The 18,419-nt window shown below is 38.9% G+C and overlaps 1 protein-coding gene across 3 annotated transcripts in view; it reads right to left on the reverse strand.

Annotated features, from left to right (window-relative positions):
* spon2a (spondin 2a, extracellular matrix protein) overlaps positions 1-18,419 on the reverse strand; it is a 107,429-nt gene that overhangs the window by 20,713 nt on the left and 68,297 nt on the right. The gene's annotated exons all lie outside the window — the stretch shown is intronic.

Here is an 18,419-nt window from a genome sequence, read left to right on the forward strand (position 1 = left end):
CTTATAACTTCCGGTAGGAACGTCTTAGAGACATGAAACAAAAACCTCTATGTAGGTCAGACTTAGACCTACATTTTATAATTTTACATTCTTGGGCAAAAACCAACAGGAAGTTGGCAATTTCCCCTTCAAGACAAAATTGTACTAAAAAAACTAATTTTTGCCTCTTTGAGCTGTAATTTGACCCCCTTAAAATACTGCGCTCTAGCGCCCCCTAGGAAAAAACAAAAACAAACTGCCTGTAACTCCTACTAGGAAGGTCGTAGAGACATGAAACAAAAACCTCTATGTAGGTCAGACTTAGACCTACATTTTATAATTTTACATCCTTGGGCAAAAACCAACAGGAAGTTGGCAATTTCCCCTTCAAGACAAAATTGTACTAAAAAAAACTCATTTTTGCCTCTTTGAGCTGTAATTTGACCCCCTTAAAATACTGCGCTCTAGCGCCCCCTAGGAAAAAACAAAAACAAACTGCCTGTAACTCCCACTAGGAAGGTCGTAGAGACATGAAACAAAAACCTCTATGTAGGTCAGACTTAGACCTACATTTTATAATTTTACATCCTTGGGCAAAAACCAACAGGAAGTTGGCAATTTCCCCTTCAAGACAAAATTGTACTAAAAAAAACTCATTTTGGCCTCTTTGAGCTGTAATTTGACCCCCTTAAAATACTTCAAAACTCACCAAACTTCTCACACCCATCGGGACTGGTAGAAATTGCGATCTTAAAAAAAACCCGAACCCCGAAACTCAAAATTGTGCTCTAGAGCAATTTTTAAATAAAACAGAGAAAAAACTGCTTTTTAGAGGAAAACTCAGACAAAACTGCTTATAACTTCCGGTAGGAACGTCTTAGAGACATGAAACAAAAACCTCTATGTAGGTCAGACTTAGACCTACATTTTATAATTTTACATCCTTGGGCAAAAACCAACAGGAAGTTGGCAATTTCCCCTTCAAGACAAACTTGTACTAAAAAAAACTAATTTTTGCCTCTTTGAGCTGTAATTTGACCCCCTTAAAATACTTCAAAACTCACCAAACTTCTCACACCCATCGGGACTGGTAGAAATTGCGATCTTAAAAAAAAAACCGAACCTCGAAACTCTAAAATTGTGCTCTAGAGCAATTTTTAAATAAAACAGAGAAAAAACTGCTTTTTAGAGGAAAACTCAGACAAAACTGCTTATAACTTCCGGTAGGAACGTCTTAGAGACATGAAACAAAAACCTCTATGTAGGTCAGACTTAGACCTACATTTTATAATTTTACATTCTTGGGCAAAAACCAACAGGAAGTTGGCAATTTCCCCTTCAAGACAAAATTGTACTAAAAAAACTCATTTTTGCCTCTTTGAACTGTAATTTGACCCCCTTAAAATACTTCAAAACTCACCAAACTTCTCACACCCATCGGGACTGGTAGAAATTGCGATCTTAAAAAAAAACCCGAACCCCGAAACTCAAAATTGTGCTCTAGAGCAATTTTTAAATAAAACAGACAAAAAACTGCTTTTTAGAGGAAAACTCAGACAAAACTGCTTATAACTTCCGTCTTAGAGACATGAAACAAATACCTCTATGTAGGTCTTGCTTAGACCTACATTTCATAGATTGACATCCTTCAGCAAAAATCAACAGGAAGTTTGCTATTCCTCCTTCAAAACAAAATTTTTGTTACAACTGGTCACCAAACATCAAACGTTATCTCCTCTGAGCGCGTTTGTCGTTTCAGCTTCAAACTGCTACAGGAGAGAGATTGAACCCTTCTGATTGAAAGTTGACGACGGCGTTTTGATTCGTGCTACCGTTTAGATTTTACGAGCCTTCAAAGACCCGCAGCACTGATGCTGCTCCGGTGCCTATAATGACAACGGAAAATGCAATTTCTTCTTTTTTGTCCTCAAAATTCTACACACAATAGCCTATAATGACAATGTGAACTCAGACACAACTTCCTCTAACTCCCAGTACGAATATCGTAGAGACACGAAACAAAAACCTCTATGTAGGTCTCACTCAGGACTACCACTGGACAAAAGTATTGGGACACCTAGGACTAGCACCTGCCAAAATGCGGACCCGTCCAACGCTGCTTGCAGCTTTAATTTTTTACATGAAGTTTCCAGTTCATTTTATCATCTATTATTACACCGCAAAATTTAGTTTTTTTTTCCTCAACCTTTTAATATCTCCTCTGTCTATTTGTATTTATGTTTGACTTTCTCTTCTACTGTTACTGAATAGCATTATTTTAGTTTTACTGAAATTTAAAGAGTCTGTTTTTGTCAAACCATCTTTTTAATTTGTTCATTTATTCTGTTATTATTTGTATTAGCTTCTGTGTGTTCTCTACTGAACAAAACGCAGTTGTGTTACACAACGCAGCTTTAGGCTTTTCGCAGCAAAATATTTGTTGGCCCCATTTCGATCTTAAATATAACTACAGTTTGATTGTATACATTGCCAATCGAATTAAACTGTCAAAGGTTCCAAATGTCAATAATTATTGGAAATTAAGGATCTATACCGAATTCGGCACCGACTTAATTCCGTCAGTTCAAACGGGTATCGATTCAGGTAAAATGAAACGGTGCCATGTTTTAAAACCTGTGTTGCTTGCGACGTCACGTTCCGGTTGCAAACTTAACACCGGCCCAGCCGGCTCATACACTTAGCAAGGAAACAATCACTCAGAGTGGACTCTAGGTAAGGTTCCAATTTTCAATGCCAGCAAAGCAACTGATACGCTCTAACGTTCCAAAATGCACTTGCTTGATGCTGATTGGCTTTGGCATAGACATGCTACTGATTAACATTAGAAATTTTAAATGGCGATTTTAACTTAGACTTAGACTTAGACTTAGACACACTTTAATGATCCACAAGGGAAATTGTTCAACACAGTAGCTCAGTTACAATGATGGAAAGTGTAAGGATGGAAAGGACAATGCAGGTATAAATAGACTAATATAGCTATAAAAAAATCTAACATATATACGAATATATACATAATGTGTACAGAATAATTTATATACAGATATATTGTATTATGTCTTCTGTCCTCTGTTGTCCTGTGTGGTTTTATTTTTTTATTTATTTTTTTAAATAAATTTTGATGTCTATTTTACTGTTTTAATTGGTTTTACCCTTTAAAATCGTTTTTAATCATATTTATTTTTTATATTGTCTCTGTATTGGTTTTCTACTCATTTATTCTTTGTATTTATTCAGTCATTGGTGTAGCATAATACTGTTTTTAATATTGTTTTTAATATCGTTTTTAATATTGTTTTTAATATTGTTTTTAACATGGCTGTGCAGCACTTTGGAAACATTCTTGTTGTGTAAATGTGCTATATAAATAAAGTGGATTGGATTGGATTGGATTATGCCTATAACATATGTAACACCTCCAAATTTGGTAATGAGAACTTCAACTAAGATGCATGTTACGATCAAACAGCCAGTGTGTATTAAGTACAATACTTACAGTATAAAGACTTTGTAGGGTACAACATAAGAATAGACCGGTACATTCCACTTTATGGCAAAGAGAGTAGCGCATAATAATAATAAATAATAATAATGAATTGCATTTGTAAAATCTCAAAGTGCTACAAAGTATAAAAATAGAAAGTAGAAATATACGTTTGTATAATAAAAAATTTAAATAGAAATGAAATCATGACACACAAACAGAAACATAGATAAAAATAGAAATTAAAAGCATGAAAGCATTGGATAAAAAACAGATAAGCAAGCAGTGCATTTAGAAACACATCGTAGCCTATACGCTACTGCCATTGGAATTGCAAATGCATGCACATTCTTATTTATAATACTTGCAAATGAGACTCATAAGTGTAAGAAAACAAGTGGACAGCACAGTTGTCATAATCAGCTCATTTGTAAATGTTAAAGTAAAAATGAGATTTCATTATTAAACCATTAACATTTATTAAGACACACAACATCAAAAATCGGTACCGTTGAGTACCGGTACCAATTACCAGGTTCCGGGAATTGGAATGATATCGGTTCAAAGGTGGAAAGTACCCAATTCTAATGAAAATATAAACAGTTAGCATCGAAATGGAGTTGACAAACAACCACATTGTTTTTGTTCCAGTAGCCTGCTTTGAGATGGACTTCTTCTCCTTTCAAGATCAGGTGGGTGTGCCTAATGTTGTGGCCAATGACTAGAGCCAGGGTCACCAACGCGGTTCCCGCGGGCACCAGGTAGCCCGTAAGGACCAGATGAGTAGCCCGCCGGCCTGTTCTAAAAATAGCTCAAATAGCAGCACTTACCAGTGAGCTGCCTCTATTTTTTGAATCTTATTTATTTACTAGCAAGCTGGTCTCGCTTTAATTCTAAGAGAGACAAAACTCAAATAGAATTTGAAAATCCAAGAAAATATTTTAAAGACTTGGTCTTCACTTGTTTAAATAAATTCATTCATTTTTTTACTTTGCTTCTTATAACTTTCAGAAAGACAATTTTAGAGAAAAAATACAACCTTAAAAATGATTTTAGGATTTTTAAACACATATACCTTTTTACCTTTTAAATTCCTTCCTCTTCTTTCCTGACAATTTAAATCAATGTTCAGTATTTTTTATATTGTAAAGAATAATAAATACATTTTAATTTAATTCTTCATTTTAGCTTCTGTTTTTTCGACGAAGAATATTTTTGAAATATTTCTTCAAACTTATTATGATTAAAATTCAAAAAAATTATTCTGGCAAATCTAGAAAATCTGTAGAATCAAATTTAAATCTTATTTCAAAGTCTTTCGAATTTCTTTTAAAATTTTTGTTCTGGAAAATCTAGAAGAAATAATGATTTGTCTTTGTTAGAAATATAGCTTGGTCCAATTTGTTATATATTCTAACAAAGTGCAGATTGGATTTTAACCTATTTAAAACCTGTCATCAAAATTCTAAAATTAATATTAATCAGGAAAAATTACTAATTAATACATTATTTTTTTTATTTTTTCAAAAAGATTCGAATTAGCTATAGTTTTTCTCTTCTTTTTTTTGGTTGAATTTTGAATTTTAAAGAGTCGAAATTGAAGATAAACTATGTTTCAAAATTGAATTGTCATTTTTTTCGTGTTTTCTCCTCTTTTAAACCATTCAATTAAGTGTAAATATCATTAATTATTACCAATAACATAGAGTTAAAGGTAAATTGAGCAAATTGACTATTTCTGGCAATTTATTTAAGTGTGTATCAAACTGGTAGCCCTTCGCATTAATCACTACCCAAGAAGTAGCTCTTGCTTTCAAAAAGGTTGGTGACCCCTGGACTAGAGTGAGTTCATCATGTAGAAACCAAGAAGCAGAAACCACCTCATTTCCACACACACACACACACACACACACACACACACACACACACACACACACACACACACGTATAAACCCACCCACTCACACATACAGTTTACATCAGGACTATAATGGCTACAGTGATAAACAATTGCATTTGTGCACACGTATTCCCCCGCTCAGTTTCCTGTGTGATGAATATTTCCGGCGAGCTCATGACCTCATACAGGAAGTGGCCTGGGGGTCAGCACATGCTGCGCTGGCCGACGCCCAGAAAGCAGCAGAATCTCATTCTTTTTAAGGAGCTGCTCTGGACCTACAAACCCCAAAACCAGAGAAGTTGGCACGTTGTGTAAATGGTCATTAAAAAACAGAATACAATGATTTGCAAATCCTTTTCAACTTATATTCAATTGTATAGACTGCAAAGACAAGATACTTAACGTTCGAACCGGAAAAGTTTATTTTTTGCAAATATTAGCTCATTTGGACTTTGATGGCTGCAACATGTTTCAAAAAAGCTGGCACAAGTGGCAAAAAAGACTGAGAAAGTTGAGGAATGCTCATCAAACACTTATTTGGAACATCCCACAGGTGAACAGGCTAATTGGGAACAGGTGGGTGCCATGATTGGGTATAAAAGCAGCTTCCATGAAATGCTCAGTCATTCACAAACAAGGATGGGGCGAGGGTCACCACTTTGTCAACAAATGCGTGAGCAAATTGTCGAACAGTTTAAGAACAACATTTCTCAACCAGCTATTGCAAGGAATTTAGGGATTTCACCATCTACGCTCCGTAATATCATCAAAAGGTTCAGAGAATCTGGAGAAATCACTACACGTAAGCAGCAATGTCTGTGACCTTCGATCCCTCAGGCGGCAACTGCATTAAAAGCGACATCAGTGTGTAAAGGATATCACCACACAGGCTCAGGAACACTTCAGAAAACCACTGTCAGTAACTACAGTTGGTCGCTACATCTGTAAGTGCAAGTTAAAACTCGACTATGCAAAGCGAAAGCCATTTATCAACAACACCCAGAAACGCTTCGCTTGGCCCGAGCTCATCTAAGATGGACTGATGCAAAGTGTTATAGGCGCAAAGTGTAAAAGCCAGCATGTGTGATGGTATGGGGGTGTATTAGTGCCCAAGACATGGGTAACTTACACATCTGTGAAGGCAACATTAATGCTGAAAGGTACATACAGGTTTTGCAGCAACATATGTTCCCATCCAAGCAACGTTATCATGGACGCCCCTGCTTATTTCAGCAAGACAATGCCAAGCCATGTGTTACAACAGCGTGGCTTCATAGTAAAAGAGTGAGGGTACTAGACTGGCCTGCCTGTAGTCCAGACCTGTCCCCCATTAAAAATGTGTGGCGCATTATGAAGCCTAAAATAGCACAACGGAGACCCCCGGACTGTTGAACAACTTAAAGTCCTACTGAAAGCCACTACTACCGACCACGCAGTCTGATAGTTTATATATCAATGATGAAATCTTAACATTGCAACACATGCCAATACGGCCGGGTTTACTTATAAAGTGCAATTTTAAATTTCCCGGGGAACTTCCGGTTCAAAACGCCTTTGAGGATGACGTATGCGCGTGACGTAGCCAGTAGAACACAGGTATGGCTTCTCCATTGAAGCCAATACGAAATAGCTGTTTTCATCTCATTCTGGACATCTGTGTTGGTGAATCTGTTGCAATTTGTTCATTGCATTATGGAGAAAGAAGCTGAGCAAGCAAAGAAGAAAGTCGGTGCGAAGCGGAGTATTTTGCGAGGGAAGTCAGCAACACAACACAGTCGGTGTTTCATTGTTTACATTCCCGAAAGATGCAGTCAAGATGGAAGAACTCGGACAACAGAGACTCTTACCAGGAGGACTTTGACTTCGTTAACAGATGCAGACGCGATACCGTGAGTACACTTCCAAACATTTGATCGCTTGCTATAACTAGCTCGAGCTAGTAGCTAGTAGCTAGGAGCTAGCATAACAAACACCTAGGTGTTTGTTATGCGGGATTAATTTGTGGCATATTAAATATAAGCCTGGTTGTGTTGTGGCTAATAGAGTATATATATGTCTTGTGTTTATTTACTGTTGTAGTCATTCCCAGCTGAATATCAGGTCCCACCCGCGCGCTTCCAAACATTTGATTGCTTGCCCGTACGTGCGTGTCATGTATGTAACTTTGGTTAAATATATAAGCTTTATGAACCTTGGGTTAGGTGAATGGTTCTTTGGGCTGAGTGAGTGTGTGTGTTGTGCAGGTGTTTGAATTGTATTGGCGGGTTATATATATGGGATCCCGTCCATATTACCCGCTCGAGCTATAACTAGCTCGAGTTAGTAGCTAGTAGCTAGGAGCTAGCATAACAAACACCTAGGTGTTTTTATGTGGGATTAATTTGTGGCATATTAAATATAAGCCTGGTTGTGTTGTGGCTAATAGAGTATATATATGTCTTGTGTTTATTTACTGTTGTAGTCATTCCCAGCTGAATATCAGGTCACCCCCGGCTCTCACAGCATCTTCCCTATCTGAATAGCTTCAACTCCCCACTAGTCCTTCACTTGCACTTTCCTCATCCACAAATCTTTCATCCTCGCTCAAATTAATGGGGAAATTGTCGCTTTCTCGGTCCGAATCTCTCTCACTTCATGCGGCCATCATTGTAAACAATAGGGAACTTTGCGTATATGTTCAATTGACTATGTCACGCTACTTCCGGTAGGGGCAAGCCTTTTTTTTTTATCAGATACCAAAAGTTGCGATCTTTATCGTTGTTGTTCTATACTAAATCCTTTCAGCAAAAATATGGCAATATCGCGAAATGATCAAGTATGACACACAGAATAGATCTGCTATCCCCGTTTAAATAAAAACAATTCATTTCAGTAGGCCTACTGAAATGAAATAAACACAAGACATATATATACTCTATTAGCCACAACACAACCAGGCTTATATTTAATATGCCACAAATTAATCCTGCATAAAAACACCTGCGTGTTTGTTATGCTAGCTCCTAGCTCCTATGCTAGCTCCTAGCTCCATAGAACACGCCAATACAATTCAAACACCTGATCAACACACACAATCACTCAGCCCAAAAGACCGTTCACCTAACCCAAGGTTCATAAAGCTTATATATTTTTAAAAAGTTACGTACATACGCAAAAAAAGTTGCGCACATACGGTCAAGCGATCAAATGTTTAGAAGCCAAAGCTGCATACTCACAGTAGCACGTCTGCGTCTTTGTCATCCAAATCAAAGTAATCCTGGTAAGAGTCTGTGTTGTCCCAGTTCTCTACAGGCGTCTGTGTATCCAAGTCAAAAGTCCTCCTGGTTAGAGTCTCTGTTATCCGAGTTCTTCCATCTTGACTGCATCTTTCGGGAATGTAAACAAAGAAGCGCCGGCTGTGTACTGTTGTGGCTGACTACGTTCGAAAAATACGTCCATTTCGCACCGACAACTTTCTTCTTTGCTTGCTCAGCTTCTTTCTCCATAATGCAATGAACATGATTGCAACAGATTCACGAACACAGATGTCCAGAATACTGTGGAATTATGAAATGAAAACAGAGCTTTTTCGTATTGGCTTCAATGTGGAAGGCATATCCGTGTGTATCCTATGTCACGCGCATACGTCATCCTCAGAGGCGTTTCGAACCGGAAGTTTAGCGGCAAATTTAAAATGTCACTTTATAAGTTAACCCGGCCGTATTGGCATGTGTTATAATGTTAAGATTTCATCATTGATATATAAACTATCAGACTGCGTGGTCGCTAGTAGTGGCTTTCAGTAGGCCTTTAAGCTGTACATCAAGCAAGAATGGGAAAGAATTCCACCTGAGAAGCTTCAAAAATGTGTCTCCTCAGTTCCCAAACCTTTACCGAGTGTTGTTAAAAGGAAAGGCCATGTAACACAGTGGTGAACATGCCCTTTCCCAACTACTTTGGCACGTGTTGCAGCCATTAAACTCTAAGTTAATGACTATTTGCACAAAAAAATGTAGTTTCTGAGTTGGAACATTAAATGTCTTGTCTTTACAGTCTATTCAATTGTATTCTGTTTTTATTTACGAATTACACAACGTGACAACTTCACTGGTTTGGGGTTTTGTACTTGCACTGGAGTGGTTTGGACCAGTGAGGGACACTGCAGAAGATGTCAAACGAGTTCACTCTAAAGTGAGTCTGTTGCCTTTCACTTCCTTCCTTTCTCTGCCCACACCCTCCCTCTGTCTGCCTTTCACAGCAGGAGACTTTTCCAAGGAGCCTTCCTGCCTGCCTGTGTCTTGGACCTGGCGGTTCCATGTCAAAGGTTGCGCAATTCTTACTTTTTCGTCTCCTGCTAAGAACAAATCCTCCCAGCTTGGAAGCTTGTCTTGCAGCTGTTAATGTCCCACTTTATCTGGAAGTTCATGCGCGTTGGCAATTGCCTCTAAAACCAAAAGAAAACAACAATAGCTGGAAGATCATCCGGATTACGGAAAACAGGAATCATTGCGTACAAATTGAACATATTTGCGGCTTTGTACGGGGAAAAGCATGGCCTGTAACAAAACAAAAAAAAAAGCTGCATAAAAGATTAAGCTGTCGGCAGACTCTCATCATGCTGTCATGTTTGACAAACCACACAAATGTCTGACCCCGGCGTTGCCTTTTCCGCCACATTGTCCGCCCGTCTGGAAAGCAGACGAGCTCATTTGAAAGCAGCCAAGAGCGTCAACAAGCTGACGACAACAACGTGCTAAAGAGGCCCGGCGAAGGATTGTTTGGAGTTTTCAAGGCTCTTGAGTTCAGGCAATGGAATAACCAATAAACACATGTAGGTCACCAGACGCACACCTATGTCTAAAACACAACCCGGACCCTCTTAATGGACCACATATGCTTTACACATAAAAGACTTTATTTCAGTCCGTCTATCTGCGAGGTCACGATCTGTATTTTTAAGCCTCAACCACAATCCACTGTTGACCTTTAAACATATTAGTATGTTACTGCCAGTCTTGATGACCCCGTACTGCAGGGGTGTCCAAACTTTTTAAACTGCGGGCCGCACACTGAAATACTAAAGCAAGCCGGGGCCATTTTGATATTATTTATTTTAAAAAACAATACAATATACACTACCGTTCAAAAGTTTGGGGTCACATTGAAATGTCCTTATTTTTGAAGGAAAAGCACTGCACTTTTTAATGAACATAACTTTAAACTAGTCTTAACTTGAAAGAAATACACTCTATACATTGCTAATGTGGTAAATGACTATTCTAGCTGCAAATGTCTGCTTTTTGGTGCAATATCTACATAGCCCATTTCTAGCAACTATCACTCCAGTGTTCTAATGGTACGATGTGTTTGCTCATTGGCTCAGAAGGCTAATTGATGATTAGAAAACCCTTGTGCAATCATGTTCGCACATCTGAAAACAGTTTAGCTCGTTACAGAAGCTACAAAACTGGCCTTCCTTTGAGCAGATTGAGTTTCTGGAGCATCACATTTGTGGGGTCAATTAAACGCTCAAAATGGCCAGAAAAGGAGAACTTTCATCCGAAACTCGACAGTCTATTCTTGTTCTTAGAAATGAAGGCTATTCCACAAAATTGTTTGGGTGACTCCAAACTTTTGAACGGTAGTGTATGTATAAAAAAAATATACATTTAGGCCTCCACTCAGGCTTGATCCCGGGGACCCCAAAGGGTTTAGGTAAAAAATATATAAAAAATGTGTCATTATTTAGTAATATTATTATTATTATTCAAGGTCTAAATCCCCAGATCAACATTAGGTCTATTTGTCAATATAAAGTTTTTTTTTCAAGATTTAAGTTGTATGCTCTTTTTGTCAAAGAAAACCCAGTTTTTTTATGGAAAAAACACAAAATATGCAATATTTTCCCCCAATAACATTTTAAAGTGGAATATTTGAGATTATATAATAATTGGAGTTCATAGCATAACTCATAACAACATTAATTCATTATTATTTTTGAGCAACTTAAAGGCCTACTGAAATGAATTTTTTTAACTTAAACGGGAATAGCAGATCCATTCTATGTGTCATACTTGATCATTTCGCGATATTGCCATATTTTTGCTGAAAGGATTTAGTAGAGAACAACAACGATAAAGTTCGCAACTTTTGGTCGCTGATAAAAAAAAGCCTTGCCTATACCGGAAGTAGCGTGACGTCACAGGAGCTAGTATTCCTCACAATTCCCCGTTGTTTACAATGGAGCGAGAGAGATTCGGACCGAGAAAGCGACGATTACCCCATTAATTTGAGCGAGGATGAAAGATTCGTGGATGAGGAACGTTAGAGTGAAGAACTAGAGAGGCAGTGCAGGGTGTATCTTTTTTCGCTCTGACCGTAACTTAGGTACAAGGTCTCATTGGATCCCACACTTTCTCCTTTTTCTATTGTGGATCACGGATTTGTATTTTAAACCACCTCGGATACTATATCCTCTTGAAAATGAGAGTCGAGAACGCGAAATGGACATTCACAGTGACTTTTATCTCCACGACAATACATCAGCGAAGCTCTTTAGCTACTGAGCTAACGTGATAGCATCTGGTTCAAATGCAGATAGAAACAAAATAAATAAATCCCTGACTGGAAGGATAGACAGAAGATCAACAATACTATCAAACCATGGACATGTAACTACACGGTTAATAATTCTCAGCCTGGCAAAGCTTAACAATGCTGTTGCTAACGACGCTGAACTAACTTAGCAACTTAGCAACGGGACCTCACAGAGCTATGATAAAAACATTAGCGCTCCACCTACGCCAGCCAGCCCTCATCTGCTCATCAACACCCGTGCTCACCTGCGTTCCAGCGATCGACGGCGCGACGAAGGACTTCACCCGATCATCCGTGCGGTTGGCGGCTAGCATCGGCTAGGCGTCTGCTATCCACGTAAGTACTCCTGGTTGTGTTGCTACAGCCAGCCGCTAATACACCGATTCCACCTACAACTTTCTTCTTTGCAGTCTCCATTGTTCAATAAACAAATTGCAAAAGATTCACCAACACAGATGTCCAGAATACTGTGGAATTTTGCGATGAAAACAGAGCAGTTTGTATGGTGACACATTGGGTACGAATACTTCCGTTGCCGTCGTGACGTCACGTGCATACACGTCATACATAGACGTTTCCAACCGGAAGTTTAGCGGGAAATTTAAAATGTCACTTTATAAGTTAACCCGGCCGTATTGGCATGTGTTGCAATGTTAAGATTTCATCATTGATATATAAACTATCAGACTGCATGGTCGCTAGTAGTGGCTTTCAGTAGGCCTTTAAATAGACACTTTAAAAAAAAAAGTGATTGGTGATCCAAAAGGGTCCTGCTCAGTAAAGTATTAAAAAATAAATCATACTTTTTTTTAAAACTTTTAACACAATAGTCTCAATTTTAACTTCAGATCCATCCGTCAATTATAACTTTTGTTGTTGTTTATGTTTTTCGTTTGTCCGTTTTAGGCCCTTCTTTAAACAAAACAGCTTAGTTTTTTATATGGCAGACACAAAATATTTTCCCCAAAAAATATTCCAAAGTGGAATATTTAATGTGACGTAATTGGAGCTTTGAATGGGTCAATAATTCATAAAGACATTGATTTTGATTCATTATTATTTTTTAAAGAAAGAAACAGCCTGCATGGCAGCTTTGTGTTATTACAGTAAAATTGCAACATGTTCTTGTTACATTTCACCTGTTTGCTCTTTTATACCACTTTTATGTTTTTTAATTTTTTAATCGTATTTTTAGAATGTGCCGCGGGGCCGTTAAAAAATTACCTGCGGGCCGCAAATGGCCCCCGGGCCGCACTTCGGACACCATTGTCGTACTGCCTTCGGTCCAAGGTACACTCTTTACTGTAGGCTGTGTACTACATGTGATAGTTTTTCTACTTCAAGAAGCAGTCACAAATCATTGCTGTGAGTTTTATGTGTCCTCACACATCTGTGAAATGTTAATTATACTGCATTCCAAAAAAAAATGGGAAGTTGGAAATTTCTGACCTCGGAGAAAAGAGTTCCTATTCATAAACTTGAGGCCCACCTCAAATAATTGCTCAGATACACAAATCTGAATGATCAAGCCTGACTGACACATTTTCAATTCACTGAGTAAATACAGCGTTTTTTTGTTCGAAAACATCCGGCGAATCGTTCGAAAAACCGAAGTCCAAATAATCCATTCCAGACACCGACAAAAATTAACACAAAACACATTTTATAGACAATAATTATTATAATATTCTGGCACTCACAACTTTTTTTTGGCACTATGGTGGGTTATTTATTAAAACAAAAACAGACTGTTAATGTAGGTGGCTTCTCTTTCTTCCCCTCCATTTTTCTGCATTCTTTCATATCTCAAGTTATCATTACGTATATGTATTGTTGCATTTGAACAACTGTATTGTTGATAATAAAGGTAAAGTATTGGTATTGTTCATTATCAATAGCGCTATTTCTATTTTCCATTTTTAGTGTAATAATGCTCATTGTCATTTCTGTATTATTATTTTTTTTTTCGCTAACTGCTTATTTGCTATTACTTTTACCATCATATTTGTACATGTCGTATTTGCTGGTGTTGCTCTATTGTTGTTGTTGTTGTTGTTGTTGTGTTTGCTGTTGTTGTTTTTGTCTCTCTGTCTAATCCCCCTCTTGTCCCCACAATTCCCCCCTCTGTCTTCCTTTTTTTCTCTTTCTATCCCCTCCTGCTCCGGCCCGGCTGCACCAAATGATAATATAAATACATTTAATAAAGTCAAATACAAATAAGGCAACAAGAGAAGTATCCTACACTTCTCTTTTGTAAAGTAAATCTGAACAGCCGATATGGGCATCTACATCTACTATATGATTTGCCTGAGAAGCTGGACAGGACAAAAAAAAAAAAAAAAAAAAAAAACAGACAATGAATCACTATTGTGTGGGATTTGTTTGGGGGGGGAGGGCACTCTATTCCGCAGAATGATACGCAAAACAAAGGGGTGTACAAAAACCAAAATATCATAGTAGCTCATTGAGGTGATTTTGGTGGACGTTTGACTGCAACGTTTTTTTAAACAATAAGTCAAGTCAAGTCAAGTCAACTTTATTTATATAGCACATTTTCAACAACTTTTTAGATTGAACCAAAGTGCTTTACAGGTTAAAAAAGCATGGAGCAAACCAAAAAAAACAAAAAAAACAACAACAAAAAACAAAGAACATAAACAATAAGTGGGATATACTTTTCAAAGTTCCTTGTAATCAGACACTAGTTTCAGTATATTAGAAGGAATTTTTACCTGACATGTTTGGACTGTCATCTGCAGTGCCTGGTTGGCCACGCCTATAAAAAAGGTAGGCAACACGTCGCAGTGGTCAGGTGACCCTTCTGAAGAAGACTGCAGATGACGATCGGAACATGTCGGGTAAAAATTCCATCTAACGTACCGAAAATATTGTCTGATTACCAGAAAGTTTGAAAAGTAAATGAATAAAAGATTACAGTTGGTACAAAATGAGGCTTCCATACTATTGGCTAGATTAAGAAAGTTTTATCATAACATACCTTTACTGGCTCACCTGCACTGGCTTCTTGTGCACTTAGGATGCGACTTTAAGGTTTTACTGCTTACGTATAAAATACTAAACAGTCGAGCGCCATCCTATCTTGCTGATTGTATTGTACCATATGTCCCGGCAAGAAATCTGCGTTCAAAGAACTCCGGCTTATTAGTGATTCCCAGAGCCCAAAAAAAGTCTGCGGGCTATAGAGCGTTTTCCATTCGGGCTCCAGTACTCTGGAATGCCCTCCCGGTAACAGTTAGAGATGCTACCTCAGTAGAAGCATTTAAGTCCCAACTTAAAACTCATTTGTATAATCTAGCCTTTAAATAGTCCCCCCTTTTAGACCAGTTGATCTGCCGTCTCTTTTCTGTCTTGGCCCTTTCTGTCTTGCCTCTGGTGAGGGCGGTCACATTTTTTTCCATTCCCTCTTCTCCCAGCTTGCTCTCTTTGTTTTTGTCTTGTCTGAACTTTTTTGAAGCCTCTTTCTTTGCGCTGTCCTCAAATCTAAACATCAAACATGGATATGATCAGCTGGACTCCCGACGCAATTGACAAAATCTTTTCGACGAGGAAAATGGGTGCCCTGGTGGAACCATTGCTGCGGGGTACGTGAGAGATTCCTGGGATAAATGGAGAATCATGTGCCTCTCAGTCCTTTCCATCGAGGACGTGGAAGACATCTACCTATTTGGAACCGTGATCGCGGGGCACCTGCTGATTGGGCTGGGCATTGCTCTGGTGTATCGTGAAATTCGTAAGACGATGGCAGCCACTCAAGGAGCCCAAAGGCTGTTCGTCGCAATGGATGGTTTGGGCCGGGCTGTGGGAACACAGACTGCGGCGATTTCTGAACTGAATCGCAAGATGGATCACATCATGGAGAAGCTTGCTGAAAAGGAAAAATGAATTGAATTTGAGAGCACCCAGCATGGACGAATAGAACAGACAAGTCATTGTTTTGTCTGCTCGCGGAAAACAAACATCCTAATCTACGATTTGACTCCCTCGAATGGCCTTGACGCCGTGGAAACAGGACCAGGCTGTTCTGAAAAACACCCCCGAGGACACCTCAATGATGGACGCTTTTGACCTCCCTCCCTCCTCAAAGACACTTGGAGTCGAACTTTTGCAGATCGGCCTCAGTCTAAAAAAACATGACATCATCACACCCAAGACAATTGGCCACACACACCCCCCCCCCCCCCACCCCACGCCTTCACCACCGCTTGTTTTCCCCTCGTGATTTAGGACTATATAAATAAACTTTGATTGGTTGATTAGTTGAAGAAGACATAATGAACCTTTCTGAGCAATAAATGATGCATTCCAACTACCCAGCAGTCTTGAATGCAACATTACCACAATAAAAATGTCCTGAACTGGGTTTGTTGTATGACAAATGGCAACATATTATGTTATTTCACACACACACACGTGGACTGCATACAACTCTCAACAGCAAGGATAGCAGTAACACTTAAACACAAATATACAGGATCATCCATTAAAGTAGTGATGATGATAGGAACACTTTTGTCGAGCCATCTTACCATCCAAATAGTCGTTTTTTTTTATTGAATATGGCTGCAAAACAAACCACCATAGAACCAAATAAGGTTGTAGCATACAGTAATAGTCCAATCTAAGTCAACCAGAGCCTAAGAGTCTGTGTTTCCAGAGTGTCACTGAATGCACCACACTACTACAGTAGGTTTAGGCAACAAAGGTAATGTGGCGCTTACTCCTATGTAGTTTTGTAGAGAGCCTGGTCTTGTACCGACACCAGAAAAGAGAGCTGCCACTTTAAAGGCCTACTGAAAGCCACTACTACCGACCACGCAGTCTAATAGTTTATATATCAATGATGAAATCTTAACATTGCAACACATGCCAATACGGCCGGGTTAACTTGTAAAGTGCAATTTTAAATTTCCCGCTAAACTTCCGGTTGAAAACGTCTTTGGATGATGACGTATGCGCGTGACGTAACCAGTGAAACAGGAGTATCGGTACCCCATTGAATCCAATACAAAAAATCTCTGTTTTCATCGCAAAATTCCACAGTATTCTGGACATCTGTGTTGGTGAATCTTTTGCAATTTGTTTAATGAACAATGAAGACTGCAAAGAACAAAGTTGTAGGTGGGATCGGTGTATTAGAGGCAGACTATAGCAACACAACCAGGAAGACTTTGACTCGGAAAGCAGACGCGCTAGCCGACGCTAGCCACCGACCGCACGGATGATCGTGGTGAAGTCCTTCGTCCTTCCGTCGATCGCTGGAACGCAGGTGAGCACGGGTGTTGATGAGCAGATGAGGGCTGGCTGGCGTAATGTTTTTATCATAGCTCTGTGAGGTCCCGTTATACGAAGTTAGCTTCAATGGCGTCGTTAGCAACAGCATTTTTAAGCTTCGCCAAGCTGGAAAGCATTAACCGTGTATTTACATGTCCCTGGTTTAAGAGTATTGTTGATCTTCTGTCTATCCTTCCAGTCAGGGATGTATTTATTTTGTTTCTATATGCAGTCAAGCACGATGCTATCACGTTAGCTCCGTAGCTAAAGTGTTTCGTCGATGTATTGTCGTGGAGATAAAAGTCACGGTGAATGTCCATTTCGCGTTCTCGACTCTCATTTTCAAGAGGATATAGTATCCGAGGTGGTTTAAAATACAAATCCGTGATCCACAATAGAAAAAGGAGAGAGTGTGGAATCCAATGAGCCAGCTTGTACCTAAGTTACGGTCAGAGCGAAAAAAGATATGTCTTGCACTGCATTCTAGTCCTTAACTCTAACGTTCCTCATCCACAAATCTTTCATCCTCGCTGAAATTAATGGGGTAATCGTCGCTTTCTCGGTCCGAATCGCTCTAGCTGCATTGAAAACAATAGGAAAATATGAGGAGGCGAACAACTGACTACGTCACGCTACTTCCGGTAGGGGCAAGGCTTTTTTTTATCAGATACCAAAAGTTGCGATCTTTATCGCCTACTAAATCCTTTCAGCAAAAACATGGCAATATCGCGAAATGATCAAGTATGACACATAGAATGGATCTGCTATCCCCGTTTAAATAAAAAAAAAATCATTTCAGTAGGCCTTTAAATGTGTTTTTTAAACGTGCTAAAGATTGCCTCGAAGATCAGTACCACCTTATATTCCCTACTCATGTAACAGAGAAGGGAGTTCCTCAAACACGCAAGACTGCACATAAGCACGTAAGGCTGCGGTGTCACAACAGTGTGGCAGCCACGTTTCCATCAGTCTATCCCAGAGCAGCTGTGGCTACAAATGTAGCTTACCACCACCAACGAGAGAATGTGAATTAATAATGGGTTCTCAGTTCTCACTGTATAACACTTTGAGAGTCTGGAAACGTGCTTCATAAAATCTAATGCAGGGGTGTCAAACTCATTTTAGCTCAGTGGCCGCATAGAGGAAAATCTATTCCCCCGTGGGCCT

This window comes from Entelurus aequoreus, linkage group LG04 (assembly GCF_033978785.1).
Source record: "Entelurus aequoreus isolate RoL-2023_Sb linkage group LG04, RoL_Eaeq_v1.1, whole genome shotgun sequence".
NCBI lineage: Eukaryota > Metazoa > Chordata > Actinopteri > Syngnathiformes > Syngnathidae > Entelurus > Entelurus aequoreus.